Source organism: Dendrobates tinctorius, unplaced genomic scaffold (assembly GCF_039654945.1).
Source record: "Dendrobates tinctorius isolate UK_male_01 unplaced genomic scaffold, ASM3965494v1 ptg000060l, whole genome shotgun sequence".
NCBI lineage: Eukaryota > Metazoa > Chordata > Amphibia > Anura > Dendrobatidae > Dendrobates > Dendrobates tinctorius.
The window spans coordinates 30415638-30433890 of NW_027361728.1; the positions used below are offsets into that span (position 1 = coordinate 30415638).

An 18253-nucleotide genomic window follows, 5' to 3' on the forward strand; every position below is an offset into this window, starting at 1 on the left:
TCTTTTAATCGCCCGTTATTGCATTTTAATGCAATGTTGCGGTGACCAAAAAATGTAATTCTGGCTTTTTGATTTTTTTTCTCGCTACGCTGTTTATTGATCAGGTTAATCCTTTTTTTATTGATAGAACGGACGATTCTGAATGCGGCAATACCAAATATGTGTAGGTTTGACTTTTTTAATTGCTTTATTTTGATTGGGGCGAAAGGGGGGTGACTTAAACTTATGTTTTTTTAAACACTTTTTTTTACTTTTGGCATGCTTCAATAGCCTCTAGAGATGAGCAACTTTGCCTTTTTCGGGTCGAGTCGGATTTCACAAAACCCGACTTTCGAAAAAGTCAGGTCGAACGAAATCGGCCGATTATCGTGAAAAGTCGAAGGCCAACTGAAACACTAAACCCAATGTAAGTCAATGGGGAAGAAAAGTCGGCAGTGAGTGGAGGACAGGAAACACACCTAGAGTGTCCATTTTAATGCCAAAAACATCAATTCTTATTCCTTAAGCTTGTCAACCTTAATTTACTTTATAATAATAGTTAGGCATTGAAAACTGGGGGTTATTTGGCTAAAGTTGTGTGGGGGTAGGGCTGGCTCCAGATTTTCGTGGGCCCAGGGCCAAAGAGTGTCACTGGGCTCCTTTAACACATGACACAATTCATGATCCTTTGATACGGCAGAGAAACATCGGTACAGTACAATGAAAAATACTTCAATTCTTACATCACATGACTGATATCCATTTTAAATTCTCCAATAGCTCCAAAAACAGACAGTATATTCCTACATACAGTATTATGGCCACCGCATAGTGCGCCATACAGAGTAAGAGGCCCATATATTTCTCCATACAGAATCATTGGTCTCATATAATGTTCCATACAGTATATGATCAGCTCCACATAATGCTACAGTATATGTTGTTCACCATGGATGAAGCTCCAGTGTCTAATGGGCCCAAATAATGCTCCATATATAATGGGCCCCATTTCTAATGCTCCAGTGTATAATGGGCCCTGTAAATGCTGCTCCAGTGACTGATGTCCACCTTTGGAATGCTCCAGTGTATGGTGGGCCCCAGTTATCATTCTCCAGAGTATTGTGCTCCCCAAAAATTGCTCCCAACCTTTAAAACAATTAAATAAGTCTCCTCGCTAGGGAATCCCTGTACTAGTCTGGACTCCTCGTTGTCCCCATCCTCCATCTCTCTGCACTTGGACTGTTGAGGCAGAGGGCATACAGACATGATGTCATCGCGCTCTTTGACCAGAATGTCACTGTCAGGAAAAGTGTTTGGTTTCCGGGGCAGTATAGTTGCAAAGCTGAACCTTAAAGGAATGTCCAGAAGGGCACCACCAGGAGTGGAGCCTGCGGCTTAATTGGACTCAACATGGGCAACCTCAACCATGCCATCCACAAAAAAGCTGCACAGATTGCAAGCTTAATTCCGTTAACGAACAAGACTCAGGCATGCCCCCACGGTCCGCGTCCAGCTTACTAGAGGGACACGTGAGGCTCTGGCACGTGAGATCGGCCAATAACAGGTCTGTCATGCCCTTACATGTCCGGGGCTGCACGCATGCTACAATGATAGGACTAGCGTGTATCGCTTACAGGTGCGGATAATACGCTGAACCCAGTTAGTGATGGGGCTCTGGGATTACAATTTTTCCCCGTGAACAAGCATTTCCCAGCAAGTGCAGGTCAACCGTAATTCCGGAAATAGGCCTAAACGGCATTCCAGAAAGAATGTGAAACAATTAAGTGTCCAAACCACAGGTGCTGTAGTTTGCTTAACAGCTGGGCTCCTCTGCTGAGTAGCACACAGTTCTTACATAAACAGGTGGCATAGCTTGGTTCACGGGTGGCCAACTCTGCTGAGTAGCATACACAGTTACTAGGCCCAAAGTATTAAGTGGTGTAAAAGCAGTCAAAAACTGGTTCTTTCATAAACAGGCGGCATAGCTGGGTTCACGGGTGGGCTCCTCTTCTGAGTAGCAGACACACTTACTAGGCCCAAAAGGATTTTCAGGACAATATGTGGTAAAAAAATTATTAAAAACACACACGGCGTAGCTCCTTCACAGGTGTACTAAACCGCTGGCTACCAGACACCGTTACTATGCCCTAAAACTGTGTATTATCATTGAAAACCATTATTAATGTGAAAAAAAGATACGCTTTTGTTTAACGAAACGTTTTTGAACGGAAACTCGAACAGCCGAATTTTAATCAAAGTGTTGTAGTTCGACGAACGGATCTTACACCGCCCAAAACAGCTAGAATTTGAACTTGGCCAACATTTCCACTCAAACACCACTCATCTGTAATCAGGAGGCAGACTCAGATGGTCTCAGGCACAGTGTGGATTCGACAAGATTGCAGAAAGTTGAGAAAGGGTACAGTGTCACCGGATAAAAGGTATATATAGCATACAGTTGTGGCCAAAAGTATTGACACCCCTGCAATTTTATCAGTTAATACTCAGTTTCTTCCTGAAAATGATTGGAAACACAAATTCTTTGGTATTATTATCTTCATTTAATTTGTCTAAAATGAAAAAACACAAAAATAATTGTCCTAAAGCCAAATTGGATATAATTCCACACCAAACATAAAAAAGAGGGTGGACAAAAGTATTGGCACTGTTCGAAAAATCATGTGATGCTTCTCTAATTTGTGTAATTAACAGCACCTGTAACTTACCTGTGGCACCTAACAGGTGTTGGCAATAAAAAAATCACACTTGCAGCCAGTTGACATGGATTAAATTTGACTCAACCTCTGTCCTGTGTCCTTGTGTGTACCACATTGAGCATGGAGAAAAGAGAGAAGACCAAAGAACTGTGTGAGGACTTGAGAAACCAAATTGTGAGGAAGCATGAGCAATCTCAAGGCTACAAGTCCATCTCCAAAGACCTGAATGTTCCTGTGTCTACCGTGCGCAGTGTCATCAAGAAGTTTAACCCCTTTCTGCCTTCCGACATACTATCCCGTCCATGGGACCTGGACCCCTATGCCCATGGACGGGATAGTACGTCGGCGCGATCAGCGGCGCCCACGTGGTGAGCGCCGCTGATCGCGGCCGGGTGTCAGCTGATTATCACAGCTGACACCCGGCACAATGTGTCAGGGGCGGTCACGGACCGCCCCTGACACGTTAACCCCTTGCACACCGCGATCAAACACGATCGCGGTGTACCGGGGGTTAAAGGGAAGCATCGGCAGGGAGGGGGCTCCCTCCATGCTTCCCTGAGCCCCCCATGGCAGCGCAATGTGCAGCGCTGCTGCGGGGGGCTCCTTTCCTCCAGGCCCCCGAATCCAAGATGGCGACGGGGGCCTGAGGAAGCTGGCTTCCTCAGTGCCTGCAAAGCGCAGGCATGAGGAAGCCTTCTGCAGTGCCTGTGTCAGATCGCTGATCTGTCACAGTGATCTGTGATGTGACAGATCAGCGATCTGTCACAGGACAGTGATGTCCCACCTGGGACTATTTAATAAAGTAAAAAAAAAAATAAAAAAAAGTGTTAAAATAATTTAAAAAAAAATCGCCAAATAAATTAGAAAAAAAAAAAAAAATATTCCCCCAATAAATCCATTTTTTGGAAATAATAAAAAAAACAAAACAATAAAAGTACACATATTAGGCATCGCCGCGTCCATAATGACCCGCCCTATAAAACTGTCCCATTAGTTAACCCCTTTAGTGAACCCCTTAAAAAATAAAAATAAAAAACGAAGCAAAAAATAATGATTTATTATCATACCGCCAAACAAAAAGTGTAATAACACGCGATCAAAAAGACCCATATAAATATCCATGGTACTGCTGAAAACGTCATCTTGTCCCGCAAAAAACGAGCCACCACACAGCATCATCAGCGAAAAAATAAAAACGTTATAGCTCGCAGAATAAAGCGATGCAAAAATAATTGTTTTTTATATAAAATAGTTTTCATTGCATAAAACCGACAAAAACATAAAAAAAGACCTAAATGAGGTATCTCTGTAACTGCACTGACCCGAAGAATAAAACCGCTTTATCAATTTTACCGCACGCGGAACGGTGTAAACGCACCCCCAAAAGAAATTCATGAAACGCTGGTTATTGTTCATTCTGCGTCCCAAAAATAGGAATAAAAAGCGATCAAAAAATGTCACGTGCCCAAAAATGGTACCAATAAAAACGTCAACTCGTCCCGCAAAAAATAAGACCTCACATGACTCGGTGGGTCAAAATACGGAAAAATTATAGCTCTCAATATGTGGTGATGCAAAAGCTATTTTTACAATAAAAAGTGTCTTTTAGCGTGCGACAGCTGCCAAATATAAAAACCGCCATAAATAGTAAATCAAACCCCCCGATATCACCCCCTTAGTTAGGGAAAAATAATAAAATTAAAAAAAAAGTATTTATCTCCATTTTCCCATTAGGGTTAGGGTTAGGGTTAGGGCTAGGGTTAGGGCTCAGATTAGGTTTAGGGGTGTGTTGGAGTTATAATTGGGGGGTTTCCACTGTTTGGGCACATCAGGGGCTCTCCAAATGCAACATGGCGTCTGATCTCAATTCCAGCCAATTCTGAGTTGAAAAAGTCAAATGGTGCTCCTTCTCTTCCAAGCTCTGCCATGCGCCCAAAGTGTTTTACCCCCACATGTAGGGTATCAGCCTACTCAGGACAAATTGCAAAACAATTTTTGGGGTCCAATTTCTCCTGTTACCCTTAGGAAAATAAAAAATTGGGGGCAAAAATATCATTTTTGTGGAAAAAAATGATTTTTTTATTTTCAAGTCCGAGTGTTATAAACTTCTGTGAAGCACTTGGGGGTTCAAAGTGCTCACCACACATCTAGATAAGTTCCGTGGGGGGTCTAGTGTCCCAAATGGGGTCACTTGTGGGGAGTTTCAATAGTTTAGGTACATCAGGGGCTCTCCAAACGCACATGACACCCGCAGACCATTCCATCAAAGTCTGCATTCCAAAACGTCACTGCTTCCATTCCGAGCCCAGACATGTGTCCATACAGTAGTTTTCTCCCACATATGGGGTGTCAGCGTACTCAGGCCAAATTGGACAACAACTTTTGGGGTCCAATTTGTCCTGTTACCCTTGGGAAAATGAAAAAATTGGGGACTAATTGATCATGTTTGTGGAAAAAATACGATTTTTTTATTTTCATGCCCTGGCATTATAAACTTCTGTGAAGCCCTTGGGGGTTCAAAGTGCTCACCTCACATCTAGATAAGTTCCTTAGTGGGTCTAGTTTTCAAAATGGGGTCATTTGTGGGGGGGTTTCCACTGTTTAGGTACATTAGGGGCTCTCCAAAGGCAACATGACACCCGCAGTCCATTCCATCAAAGTCTGCATTCCAAAACATCACTACTTCCCTTCCGAGCCCCGACGTGTGCCCATACAGTAGTTTTCTCCCACATATGGGGTATCAGCATACTCAGGACAAATTGGACAACAACTCTTGGGGTCCAATTTCTCCTGGTACCCTTGGGAAAATAAAAAAATGGTGACTAAAAGATCATGTTTGTGGAAAAAATACGAATTTTTTATTTTCACGCCCGGGCATTATAAACTTCTGTGAAGCACTGGGGGGGTCAATAACTTTTACGGTCCTGTTACCCTTGAAAAAATAAGAATTGAGGGTGAAAAGATCATTTTTGTGGAAAAAATATGATTTTTTAATTGTATGGCTTTATGTTATAAACTTCTGTGAAGCCCATGGGGGTTCAAAGTTCTCACCACACATCTAGATAAGTTCCTTAGGGGGTCTAGTTTCCAAAATGGTGTCATTTGTGGGGGGTTTCCACTGTTTTGGTACATCAGGGGTTTTCCAAACGCGACATGGTGTCCGATCTCAATTCCAGCCAAAAACGTCAAATGGCGCTGCTTCCCTTCCGAGCTCTGCCATGCCCCCAAATAGTGGTTTACCCCCACATGTGGGGTATCAGCGTACTCAGGACAAATTGCACAATAACTTTTAGGGTCCTGTTACCCTTGGGAAAATAAAAATTGGGGTGAAAAGATCATTTTTGTGGAAAAAATATGATTTTTTAATTGTACAGCTGTACGTTATAAACTTCTGTAAAGCCCTTGTGGGTTCAAAGTTCTCACCACATATCTAGATAAGTTCCTTGGGGGTTCTAGTTTCCAAAATGGGGTCACTTGTAGGGGGTTTCCACTGTTTAGGTACATCAGGGACTCTCCAAACGTGACATGGCGTCCAATCTGAATTCCAGCCAATTTTGCATTGAAAAAGTCAAACGGTGCTCCTTCCATTCTGAGCTCTGCCATGCACCGAAACAGTGGTTCCCCCCACATATCAGGTATCTGCGTACTCAGGACAAATTGCACAATAACTTTTGCAGTCCAATTTCTCCTGTTACCCTTGGTAAAATAAAAAAAATTGAACCTGAAGTATTTTTTTTATGAAAAAAAGTTAGATGTTCATTTTTTTTTTAAATATTCAAAAAAATTCCTGTGACGCACCTAAAGGGTTAATAAACTTCTTAAATGTGGTTTTGAGCACTTTAAGGGGTGCAGTTTTTAGAATGGTGTCACTTTTGGGTATTTTTTATCATATAGACCCCTCAAAGTGGCTTCAAATGTGATGTGGTCCTAAAAATAAAATGGTGTTGTAAAAATGAGAAATCGCTGGTCAACTTTTAACCCTTATAACTTCCTAACAAAAAAAAATTTTGGTTCCAAAATTGTGCTGATGTAAAGTAAACATGTGGGAAATGTTAGTTATCAAGTTTTTTGTGTGCCGTGTCTCTGTGATTTAAGGGCATAAAAATTCAAAGTTGGAAAATTGCGAAATTTTCAAAATTTTCGCCAAATTTCCATTTTTCTCACAAATAAACACAAGTTATTTGAATGAAATTTTACCAATAACATGAAGTAAAATATGTCACAAGAAAACAATGTCAGAATCACCGGGATCCATGGAAGCGTTCCAGAGTTATGACCTCATAAAGGTACAGTGGTCAGAATTGTAAAAATTGGCCGGGTCATGAACGTGCAAACCACCCTTGGGGGTGAAGGGGTTAAAGCCCATGTCACTGTGGCTAACCTCCCTAAATGTGGACAGAAAAGAAAAATTGACAAGAGATTTCAACGCAAGATTGTGCGGATTTTGGATAAAGAACCTCGACTAACGTCCAAACAAGATCAAGCCGCCCTGCAGTCCGAGGGTACAACAGTGTCAACCCGTACTATCTGTCGGCGTCTAAATGAAAAGGGACTGTATGGTAGGAGACCCAGGAAGACCCCACTTCTTACCCCGACACATAAAAAAGCCAGGCTGGAGTTTGCCAAAACTTACCTGAAAAAGCCTGAAACGTTTTGGAAGAATGTTCTCTGGTCAGATGAGACAAAAGTAGAGCTTTTTGGGCAAAGGCATCAACATAGAGTTTACAGGAGAAAAAAAAAAAGAGGCATTCAAAGAAAAAAACACGGTCCCTACAGTCAAACATGGCGGAGGTTCCCTGATGTTTTGGGGTTGCTTTGCTGCCTCTGGCACTGGATCGCTTGACCGTGTGCATGGCATTATGAAGTCTGAAGACTACCAACAAATTTTACAGCATAATGCAGGGCCCAGTGTGAGAAAGCTAGGTCTCCCTCAGAGGTCATGGGTCTTCCAGCAGGACAATGACCCAAAACACACTTCGAAAAGCACTAGAAAACGGTTTGAGAGAAAGCACTGGAGACTTCTAAGGTGGCCAGCAATGAGTCCAGACCTGAATCCCATAGAACACCTGTGGACAGATCTAAAAATGGCAGTTTGGAGAAGGCACCCTTCAAATATCAGGGACCTGGAGCAGTTTGCCAAAGAAGAATGGTCTAAAATTCCAGCAGAGCATTGTAAGAAACTGATTGATGGTTACCGGAAGCGGTTGGTCGCAGTCTTTTTGGCTAAAGGTTGTGCAACCAAGTATTAGGCTGAGGGTGCCAATACTTTTGTCTGGCCCATTTTTGGAGTTTTGTGTTAAATGATCAATGTTTTGCTTTTTGCTTCTTTCTCTTTTGTGTTCTTTCATTTAAGACAAATTAAATGAAGATAATAATACCAAATAATGTGTTTGCAATCATTTTCAGGAAGAAACTGATTATTATCTGACAAAATGGCAGGGGTGTCAATACTTTTGGCCACAACTGTAGTTTAAACATTTAAAATCTCCGTGTTTATTTCTGGAGTCTGACAAAGACACTCACAGCCTCAGCATGGATTAGACAACAATCTAAAAAGTAGAAAAAAGGAAATGTTTTGAAGCGTACACCAGTATACACTGTTGGGGTATTTTTAAATCTTCATATATATTTCTGTCTCAGTAAGACAGTCCAGACTCTCTGCAAGAGGAAACGAGATGGATAAAAGTACAGACATAAAGTCGAGTGATTGCAGAAATTTAGAATTACTAATCAGGGGAAAAACGCACGGGAGAATTCTCAGAGGCGATGCTGACCCTCAATTACTTTGTGTGTGGAGACAGCAAAAACAGTTCTTTGTGAAGAAAGGGTTGCTGTATCGCAGTACCGTTGATCCCATTACCGTTACTCATCTCCATCAAATTGTGATCAGAGGGAGAGATGTAGACTTTGTCCTCACTGCCTATCATGATCTGTCAGGTAACTTTGGAGTGCAAAAGATAGAAGCCACAGGTTGTAGGCGATTCTATTGGATTGGCATGAGAGGGCTGTGAGAATCATGTGGGAATAGTGGATGAGGGCAGGTATATCTCGCCCAGATTCCTTTCCTACACCTGAATCCCAGCTCTGCGCCTGAGTTTCATGATGAACGCACGTGACCTTTGACCCCAGCAAAGCCGATCCCGGAGTGTTTTATCACATTGTGGTGGAGAATGCGGGCATCACGTTGCAAGCATGAGCATGGAGGACTTGGTGAAAGCGCTGGTACAGTCCACCGCCATCCAGCAAGAAGCTAATCGGGTGATGATGGCCCAGCTGAAGGAGTTGGTGGACATGACAGTTACCGATCGTTCGCTTCTCCAGCAGGTGGCGCAGCCCTTGGCAAGCTTACCTGAGGTTAACCTGGAAGCAGAGTCGAGAGTGATTCACGTGAGTCGGTACTGGCAGAAGATGACGACCGAAGATGACGTCGAGGCATACCTGACCACATTTGAACGGACGGCGGTGCGAGAAAAATGGCCGAAGGCACGATGGGCCGGCCTGATTGCCCCGTTTCTTTCTGGTGAGGCCCAAAAGGCGTATTATGACTTGGAACCTGAAGCTGCGCAGGACTTTGACAAATTGAAAGCCCAGATCTTGGCCCAGCTGGGAGTGACGACCGCTGTCAGTGCACAGAGAGTGCATCAATGGACTTATCAGCCGAATAAACCACCTCGGTTACAGATGTTCGACCTGATCCACGTGACGAAGAAGTGGCTACAACCCGAGGTGTTGACAGCGCCAGAGATAATCCAGAGAGTCATCCTGGACAAGTACCTGAGAGCTCTACCACCAGCCCTGAGGAAGTGGGTAAGCCATGGAAATCCTACGACTGCAGATCAACTGGTGGATCTGGTTGAACGTTACTCCGTGGCAGAAGGACTCCGAGACGACGCTACCCCACCTCGTTCTTCATCATCTCCACGGGGAACCGGTAAGACTGTTCCAGGGAGTAGGGGAGGTGGAAAAATCCCTAAGACAGTGGGGGAGGAAAACGGGACTGCCCGCACTGCGAGGCCAAGAGTAACGAACTATGGTCTAAGCAAGGGGTCCGTTAGGTGTTTCCGCTGCCAAGAGATGGGACATATTGCTGCGAACTGTCCGGTCACTACTGAACCCATGCAGTGCGATGTCACAGACTCTAAAAACCGCATGTCTATGGTTGCACGGGTAGTGAGCGTGAATGCCGGTCAAAAGGATGTGGAAAAACATTTGTGTGATTTAACTGTTGATGGCAAAAATGTGGTGGCATTGTTAGACTCGGGAAGTGTGGTGACTCTGGTGAAGGCCAGTCTGGTGTCAGCCCCGACTGGACCATCAGACAAATTTTCTGTAACGTGTGTGCATGGAGACACCTGTTCGTACCTCACCACGGTCATATGCATTACTACTTCCTATGGGTCTGTGCAACATAAAGTGGGACTCGTCCCGGCGTTATTGCATGATGTTATCCTGGGCCGGGATTTTCCCCACTTCTGGCAATTGTGGGAGAATCAGTTGATGCCCTCGGGTAATAGTGTACATGATTCTTCTCCCAGGGCGCGTGTGGGTCCCGAACCCCTGGAAGAGGTCTCCCCGGAAGACTCGGGGGAAGAGTCTGCGGGAAATGACCTGCAGTTCCCGTTTTCAGTCATGGCGGGTGATACGGAGGAGACCGGGGAAGAGGAGGAGGCCGACAGCCGTCCACCTTCCCGTTTGCCGGATTTAGAAGTTCAGAAAGATGACTTCCAAAGCGAGCAAATAAAGGATCCTACCCTTTCTCAGGCTAGGACAAATGTAAAAGTGATAAATGGGGTACCCGTAGAACCTGGCTCTAGGCTGGCATATCCTTACATGGTTCTGGAGAATGATTTACTCTATCAGATAGAGAAAAAGGGGGAAGATACGGTGCAGCTATTAGTCATGCCAAAACCCTACCGGCGGCAGGTGCTGGACCTGGCCCACGGACATGTGATGGGAGGTCACCTGGGAGTCCAGAAAACCACCGAAAGGATATTACACTGTTTTGTTTGGCCAGGCATGCATCACGATATTCGTGTATATTGTGAGTCTTGTCCCGCCTGCCAAGCCTCTGCACCTAAGCCCCGGTTCTGTAGCCCTTTGGTACCCTACCTATTATTGAAGTCCTGTTTGAGAGGATTGGGATGGATTTAGTTGGGCCCCTTCCACGGTCTGCCCGTGGACACCAACATATCCTGGTCATCTTGGATCATGCCACTCGTTACCCGGAGGCCATCCCTTTGCGTAACACGGCCACCAAGACGATTGCCAAGGAACTGGTGCATGTGTTTAGTCGGGTCGGTATACCAAAACAGATACTCACCGACCAGGGGACCCCCTTTATGTCCAGGGTAATGAAGGAGCTCTGCCGATTGTTACAAATCGAACCGTTACGCACATCCGTGTATCACCCTCAAACAGACGGGTTAGTCGAACGGTTCAATAAAACTCTGAAGCAGATGCTGAGAAAGGTGATAGACAAGGATGGGAAGAACTGGGACTATTTACTTCCGTATTTGCTTTTTGCCATCAGGGAAGTACCCCAGTCTTCCACGGGATTCTCACCTTTCGAGTTATTGTACGCCCGACGTCCTCGCGGACTGTTAGACGTTGCAAAAGAAACCTGGGAGGGTCAGGTCACTCCGTTTAAAACAGTGATAGATCACGTCACACAAATGCAGGACCGTATTGCGGCTGTTATGCCTATCGTCAAAGAACACATGATACAGGCTCAAGGAGCCCAAAAAAGAATCTATGATAGGGGCGCCAAGATCCGTACGTTTGCACCCGGAGATAGGGTGTTGATCCTGGTCCCCACGGTGGACAGTACGTTCCTGGCAAAGTGGCAGGGCCCCTTTGAGATTAAGGAAAGAGTTGGTGAAGTAAACTACAAAGTACACCAGGGAGGTAAACGGAAACCTGAACAGATTTATCATGTAAATCTGATAAAACCCTGGAAAGATCGGTCTGCCTTGTCAGCGGAGCTGGCCCGTCCCATCTGCTCGCATACCGTACCGGAGGTACGGGTTGCAGAGACTCTCTCGGAGCGGCAAAAGACTGAGGTCAGGCAGTTTCTACTTCACAACCAAAAGTTTTTCTCAGAAAAACCCGGGCAGACTACGCTAATGAAACATGACATCGTAACGGAACCTGGTGTCACAGTTCACGTAAAGCCCTACCGAATCCCGGAAGCGCGCCGTGAAGACATTTCCCGAGAAGTGAAGGCAATGTTAGAGTTAGGTGTCATTGAGGAATCGCACAGTGCTTGGTCCAGCCCGATTGTGCTAATTCCTAAACCGGACGGCACCATCCGGTTCTGCAATGACTTCAGGAAACTGAATGCGGTCTCAAAATTTGATGCCTACCCTATGCCCCGGGTCGACGAGTTAATAGATCGGTTAGGAAAAGCCCGGTATATTACAACCCTAGACCTAACAAAGGGGTATTGGCAGATCCCTCTGGCGGAGGCTGCCAGAGAAAAGACAGCATTTGCTACCCCAGAAGGTCTATTTCAGTATGTGTATATGCCGTTTGGACTGCATGGAGCACCGGCGACCTTCCAGAGACTGATGGATCGAGTCCTGAGGCCACATAGGCAGTACGCTTCGGCCTATTTGGACGACATTGTCATTTACAGCTTGGACTGGGAGACTCATCTCCAGAAAGTACAAGCTGTGATTGACGACCTGTGGGAGGCAGGTCTAACCGCGAACCCCAAGAAATGTCACATCGGGCTAGAAGAAGCCCGGTATTTGGGGTATGTAATTGGGAGGGGTGTTGTTAAACCCCAGGTTGATAAGATTCAGGCGGTTCAGGACTGGCCACAACCTGTCAACAAGAAGCAGGTGCAAGCCTTCCTGGGGATCGCCGGCTATTATCGCCAGTTCATACCCAATTTTGCAGCCATCGCTACCCCCTGACGGATCTTACAAAAGGGAAAGACTCCGTCATGATTAAATGGAGTTTAGCGGCTGAAGAAGCCTTCCATGGCCTAAAACGTGCACTTTGCTCTCAGCCCGTACTGGTGACTCCGGACTTCCGCAGCGAGTTTGTGGTACAAACGGATGCCTCTGATACCGGTATCGGGGCCGTACTCCACAAGTGAGGGACGGAGTGGAACACCCAGTCCTCTATCTCAGTAGGAAGCTGAATAAATACGAGCAAAGGTATGCAGTTGTAGAAAAAGAGTGCCTCGCCATTAAGTGGGCTCTAGAGGCCCTCAAATATTACCTGGTGGGCCGAAAGTTCAGGCTGATCACTGACCATGCCCCTCTCAAGTGGATGCACTTGAACAAGGAACGGAATAGCCGGGTGACCCGGTGGTGCCTTGCCGTGCAGGCCTACACTTTTACGGTGGAGCACCGCCCAGGGGTACAGATGGGAAAAGCAGATGCCCTGTCCCGAGTGCACTGTTTGGCGGGTGTCATTGCTCGACCGGAGTGGTCTGAGCAGAGGGGGGGGATATGTGAGAATCATGTGGGAATAGTGGATGAGGGCAGGTATATCTCGCCCAGATTCCTTTCCTATGTGGCCTAGTCTGGTCAGTATCGCACCTGCTTGCTAATGAATAATGGGAGGTGGATATAAAAGGATGCCAGTGATTGTGTGAGTGTCTCAGCCTGGGAACACAGAGAGCCTGTCTGTGTGAGAGACACACGTGAGTGGAAGCAGTGCCCACTGCAACTGTGGTTTGGCTGGACGGGAGAAGCCCGCCAGTTGGTAGTTAGGTTGTCCATTGTTTAGTTAGTGCCGGACAGGCAAGGATTTGTTTTATGTTTTATTTCCTTTTGCATTGCTTTCACCGTTAATAAACCTGACCCAGGGTCAGTTACACCTGAATCCCAGCTCTGCGCCTGAGTTTCATGCTGAACGCACGTGACCTTTGACCCCAGCAAAGCCGATCCCGGAGTGTTTTATCACAGGGCACATTTAAAAATGTGGGCAGGAATGTCACACGTCTGTGAGTAGGAAAACTGTGAAAGCTGATGATAAAACACCACTGCATATCATTGTGAGTCGACGTCCATAAGAATTGGAAGCTATTGATCATCTGAAGCTAGAGCCCGGTCAGCAGGACAGGGCATAGCTACGTCTTAACCATCACCTATCAGTTCACCAAATTTGTAGTGGCAGTCCCAGGGAAGGATTTGACAGCCCGGACTACACAGCGGAGGAGCAGGGAGAGGTAAATATTGCAAATGCTGGGGCCCTGCCCAAGCAAGGGGGGCCCATTCGTGGGCGTCGGTACTGGCACTGGGCCCCTCATAGTATGCCGCTGTGTCTGACGGTGGGTGTGCATCACCACCATCAGAGACACTTGATTGCACTATGAGGGACCCTGTGCCAGTGATGGCGCCCAAGAGTCAGCCCACCCACCTGTCCAGGGCAATGGCACTTGCACGGTTGCATGAGCTAGGTGGTGACCCCGGCCATGGGGGGAGGCAGCCCAGTTAGGGAGGTTTAAAAAATGGCATATGTTGATGTTGGATATTCAGCAGCTGCAAATGGAGGAATATGAGAAGTCCGAGGAAGAGGAGGACAAAAGCAAGCCATTTTTCTGGCAACCTATATGTCATCAGGGGAAGGTGGGACAAAATCCTTTGAAACCCATGAATGGTTCATTTTAATGAAGGTTAGATCATCAACATTTTGGGTCGACAGACAGGTCCTTTTTTCTGTCAGGATTGAGCCAGAAGCACTGAAGACTCTTTCCGATAGCACAGTAGCAGCAGGGCAAGCGATCTCCTGTAAGGCATATTGTGCCAATTCAGGCCAGGCATCCAGTTTAGAGGCCCAATAGTCAAAGGGAAGCGACCTGTGAGGGAGAACATTGATATGGGACGAGAAGTAGTTTGTAACCATAGTTGACAACTGCTGTCTCCTGTCACTTTCAATCGATGCAGTATTACCAGTCGTGTAAGCGGGACTTGAAAAATCAGTCCACAACATGGTCATGAAACCCGTCTCCAACGCCACTTCTGATGTGTGCACCACGAACACCTCTTCCATGTTGCCCCCTATGGCTCATTGGAGAACCATTACTGCTGCTGTGTGCTGGGAATGCCTCAAACAAGCGGTTTAACAGAGTTGCTTGTTTTTTAGCCAATATTAGGTCAAGGTTCTCCTGTGGCATGATGCTTTGGAATTTGCCTTTATTGCGTGGATACAGGATGCTGGCCCACGAGTAGTCATCATCGTTCATCATTTTGGCAATGCGTGGGTCCCTTTGCAGGATCTGCAAGGCATAATCTGACATGTGGGCCAATGTTCCAGGTGTCAATGATGCACTGAGAGTGCTGGGTGGAGGAGCACTTTCTGGCAAATCCACATCCCTCCAGTCACGCACAAACCCTGTACCAGATCTTGCCACGCCAACATTTTGTCTTGCCCCACGAGAAACATCCTCCTCCCCTAAATAATCATCCCCATCATCATCCTCCTCTTCCTCCACCTCGTCCAGAAGAGGTCCCGGAGCAGACAATGGCTGACTGTCATCAAGGCTTCCCTCCTCCACTTCCTCATCCTCTTCGGCTGCAGATGCCTGCTCCACAATGTGCATCAAAGTTTGAATGAGCAGAAGCATAAGTGGGATGCTCATGCTTAGGATGGCGTCGTCTGCGCTTACCAGACGTGTGCATTCCTCAAAACACTGAAGGACTTTACAGAGGTCTTTCAGTTTCGACCACTGCACACCCGACAACTCCATGTCTGCCCTCAAAGTGCCAGGCCGTGTGTCCTCCCACAAATGCATTACAGCCTGCCTCTGTTCGCACAGCCTTTCAACCATGTGCAGGGTGGCGTTCCACCTTGTTGCAACGTTGATAATTAGGCGGTGCTTGGGAAGTTGGAGCAATCGCTGCAGCTTCTGCATACGACTGTAGTGTACGGGCGACCGGCGGATATGCGAGCACAGTCTTCGGACCTTCTGGAGTAGGCCTGTTAACCCAGGATAATTATTGAGGAAGCACTGCACCACCAGGTTCAAGGTGTGAGCCACGCAAGGTATGTGTCGGAGTTTTGAAAGGGCTATGGCTGCCACAAAATTCCGGCCGTTTTCACTAACTACCTTGCCTGCCTCAAGATGTAGACTGCCCAGCCATGACTCAGTTTGTCGCTGCAAGTAGTCGGCCAGTACCTCCCCGGTGTGTCTCTTGTCGCCCACACACATCATCTTCAACACAGCCTGCTGACGCTTACCACTAGCTGTTCGATAGTGGGACACCTCGTGTGCAACACTGGCAGCTGCGGATGGAGTGCTCGTGCGACTGCTCTCTGTGGACGAGCTTTCGCTTATGGAGGAGGAGGAGGGTCGAACGCCTACAGCCAACTGTTTCCTATACCGTGGGCTAGACAGCACTGTCCCACTGCCGCTATCCCCTGTGGACCCTGCATCCACCACATTAACCCAGTGTGCAGTGATGGACACCTAACAGCCCTGGCCATGCCTACAGGACCATGCATCTGTTGTGAGGTGCACCTTTCCACTCACTGATTGCTTGAGTGCATGGACAATGCGGTCTTTCACATGAATGTGGAGGGCTGGGATGGCTTTGCAAGAAAAGAAGTGCCGACTGGGTAGGTCATAGCATGGTAATGCGTAAGCCATGAGTTCACAGAAAGCTTCGCTTTCAACCAACCGGTAGGGCATCATCTCTAACGAGATTAGTTTGGCAATGTGGGTGTTCAAACCCAGTGTACGCGGATGAGAGGATGAGTACTTTCTTGTCCTACTCATAGTCTCTGGTAGGGAGAGCTGGACTTGAGAGCTGCATATGGTGGAACTAGCGGTGGACATGGCGGAGTGAGAGAGGGTTGATGAAGGTGATGGAGTTGGTGTTCTTTCTGATGGCCTAGATTCAGTCTTTCGTAGCAATAACATTGTGATTCCCTGACTGCTTTGGCCTTGCGACGACACCTCAACATTTGCTGCTGGTGGTGTGCTAACCGGTGGGCTTACAGTGGGGGAAACGATGTAGCATTGCTGACTACCTTCATTGGGAGCAGTTGCAAATGTGGTACGTGAGGTTTGGTAGTCCATCCATGCTTGCAAGTGCATGGTGGTTAAATGTCTAAGCATGCAACTGGTATTCAAATTTCTCAGATTTTTCCCTCGGCTAAAGGTCTTTGCGCACTTCTTACAGATAACCTTGGCCTGATCATTAGGATTTTGTTCAAAAAAGTGCCACACTGCACTCTTCCTACTATGGAAGACATTTTGAGGCCTTGCACACTGTGCTAATTTGACCATCTGGCCTAGCTGTCCTGCAACTCTTTTGGTTTTTGTAACCCGTTTTTGGACTGCTCCGGGCCTGCCAGATAACAGCTGTTGCGATGTCGATGCCTGCTGTGGATGCTCCTCCTCCTCTTCTAAGCTATTGGCAGCGGCACCCTCTTCCCCCAATGGATGTCAATCTGGGTCAACAACTGGGTCATCCATCACCTCCTTTTCAATGTTATGTGCACCTCCTTCTGTGTCACCATGTAAGGTGGTATAGTATGCTGGAAGGGGCACCTGAGTTTCATCATGGTCAGATTCTGGCTCAGTACACTGCGAGGACAATGTAGTGCTCTGAGTGAATGTACCAGCAGATAAATCTAGCAGTGGCTGTGCATCAGTGCACTCCATGTCAGATTCTTTTTGGACTGGGTAATTCACGATTTGACTTGATAACCCAGGCATGGTATGTGAAAAGAGCTCCATGAATTAATCTGTAGTGTGGCCTGCCGCATCCTTTACTTTTGGTAGGGGTGAAGGACACAAGGAAAGGTGTGGTTCCTGACCATGAGCCTCCAATGACGACTCAGTGCATTTATTTTTTGAAAGTTCAGAAGAGGAGGTGATAGAGCTGGAGGCTGTGTCAGCAATGTTAGCCAAAACTTGTTCCTGAAGCTCCGGCTTTAAAAGCTGTTTACCTACTCCCAGAAAAGGGAGCCTTCGAGGCCTTGTGGAGCCAGATGATGATGCAGGCTCAACACCTCCTGGATTAGGTGCTATTGTGCTTTTGCCACTACCAGCAGATCCACCACCACCACCAACACCATCATTACCAGCTGGCAACCCACTCCCACTTCCATGGCCTCTTCCAACACACTTCCTCATTTTTGGGAAAATGTACCCAAAATACCACCAGCAATATGGTACTGTAAAACAAGGTAGAAGGTGTATATAGTATTGGGGAGAATTTGAATCTCCCTACAGACTTGAGGACACTGAACTATTATCTCAGGCCCAGTGTAGATTACACCTCAATATAACAGGCTGAAATTGGATGGTGTATAAAATGTTTATATAGGACTGGTGAGAATTTGAATCTCCCTAGAGATTTTAGCAAGCTGACAATGATGCTCTCAGTCCCAAGTATGGCAGCAGGCAGCCTAATAAGCAGGACTGCTGCACACAAAAGTGTGGAAAAATGAACGCTTGGTAACTGGGCAAAAACAAGGATGAAAAGTATTTTTGCTTTTAAAAAAGCAGTTTGCACTGCAGTGTGAAAACAGCAATGCAGCTATCAGGGAGCCTTATAAGGCAGCCTAATAACCAACAGAGCTGATGCACCAAA

The 18253-nt window shown here is 46.5% G+C and overlaps 1 protein-coding gene across 10 annotated transcripts in view; it reads right to left on the reverse strand.

Moving 5' to 3' along the window:
* NAALADL2 (N-acetylated alpha-linked acidic dipeptidase like 2) overlaps nucleotides 1–18253 on the reverse strand; it is a 1451400-nt gene that overhangs the window by 988915 nt on the left and 444232 nt on the right. The window lies entirely within an intron of this gene.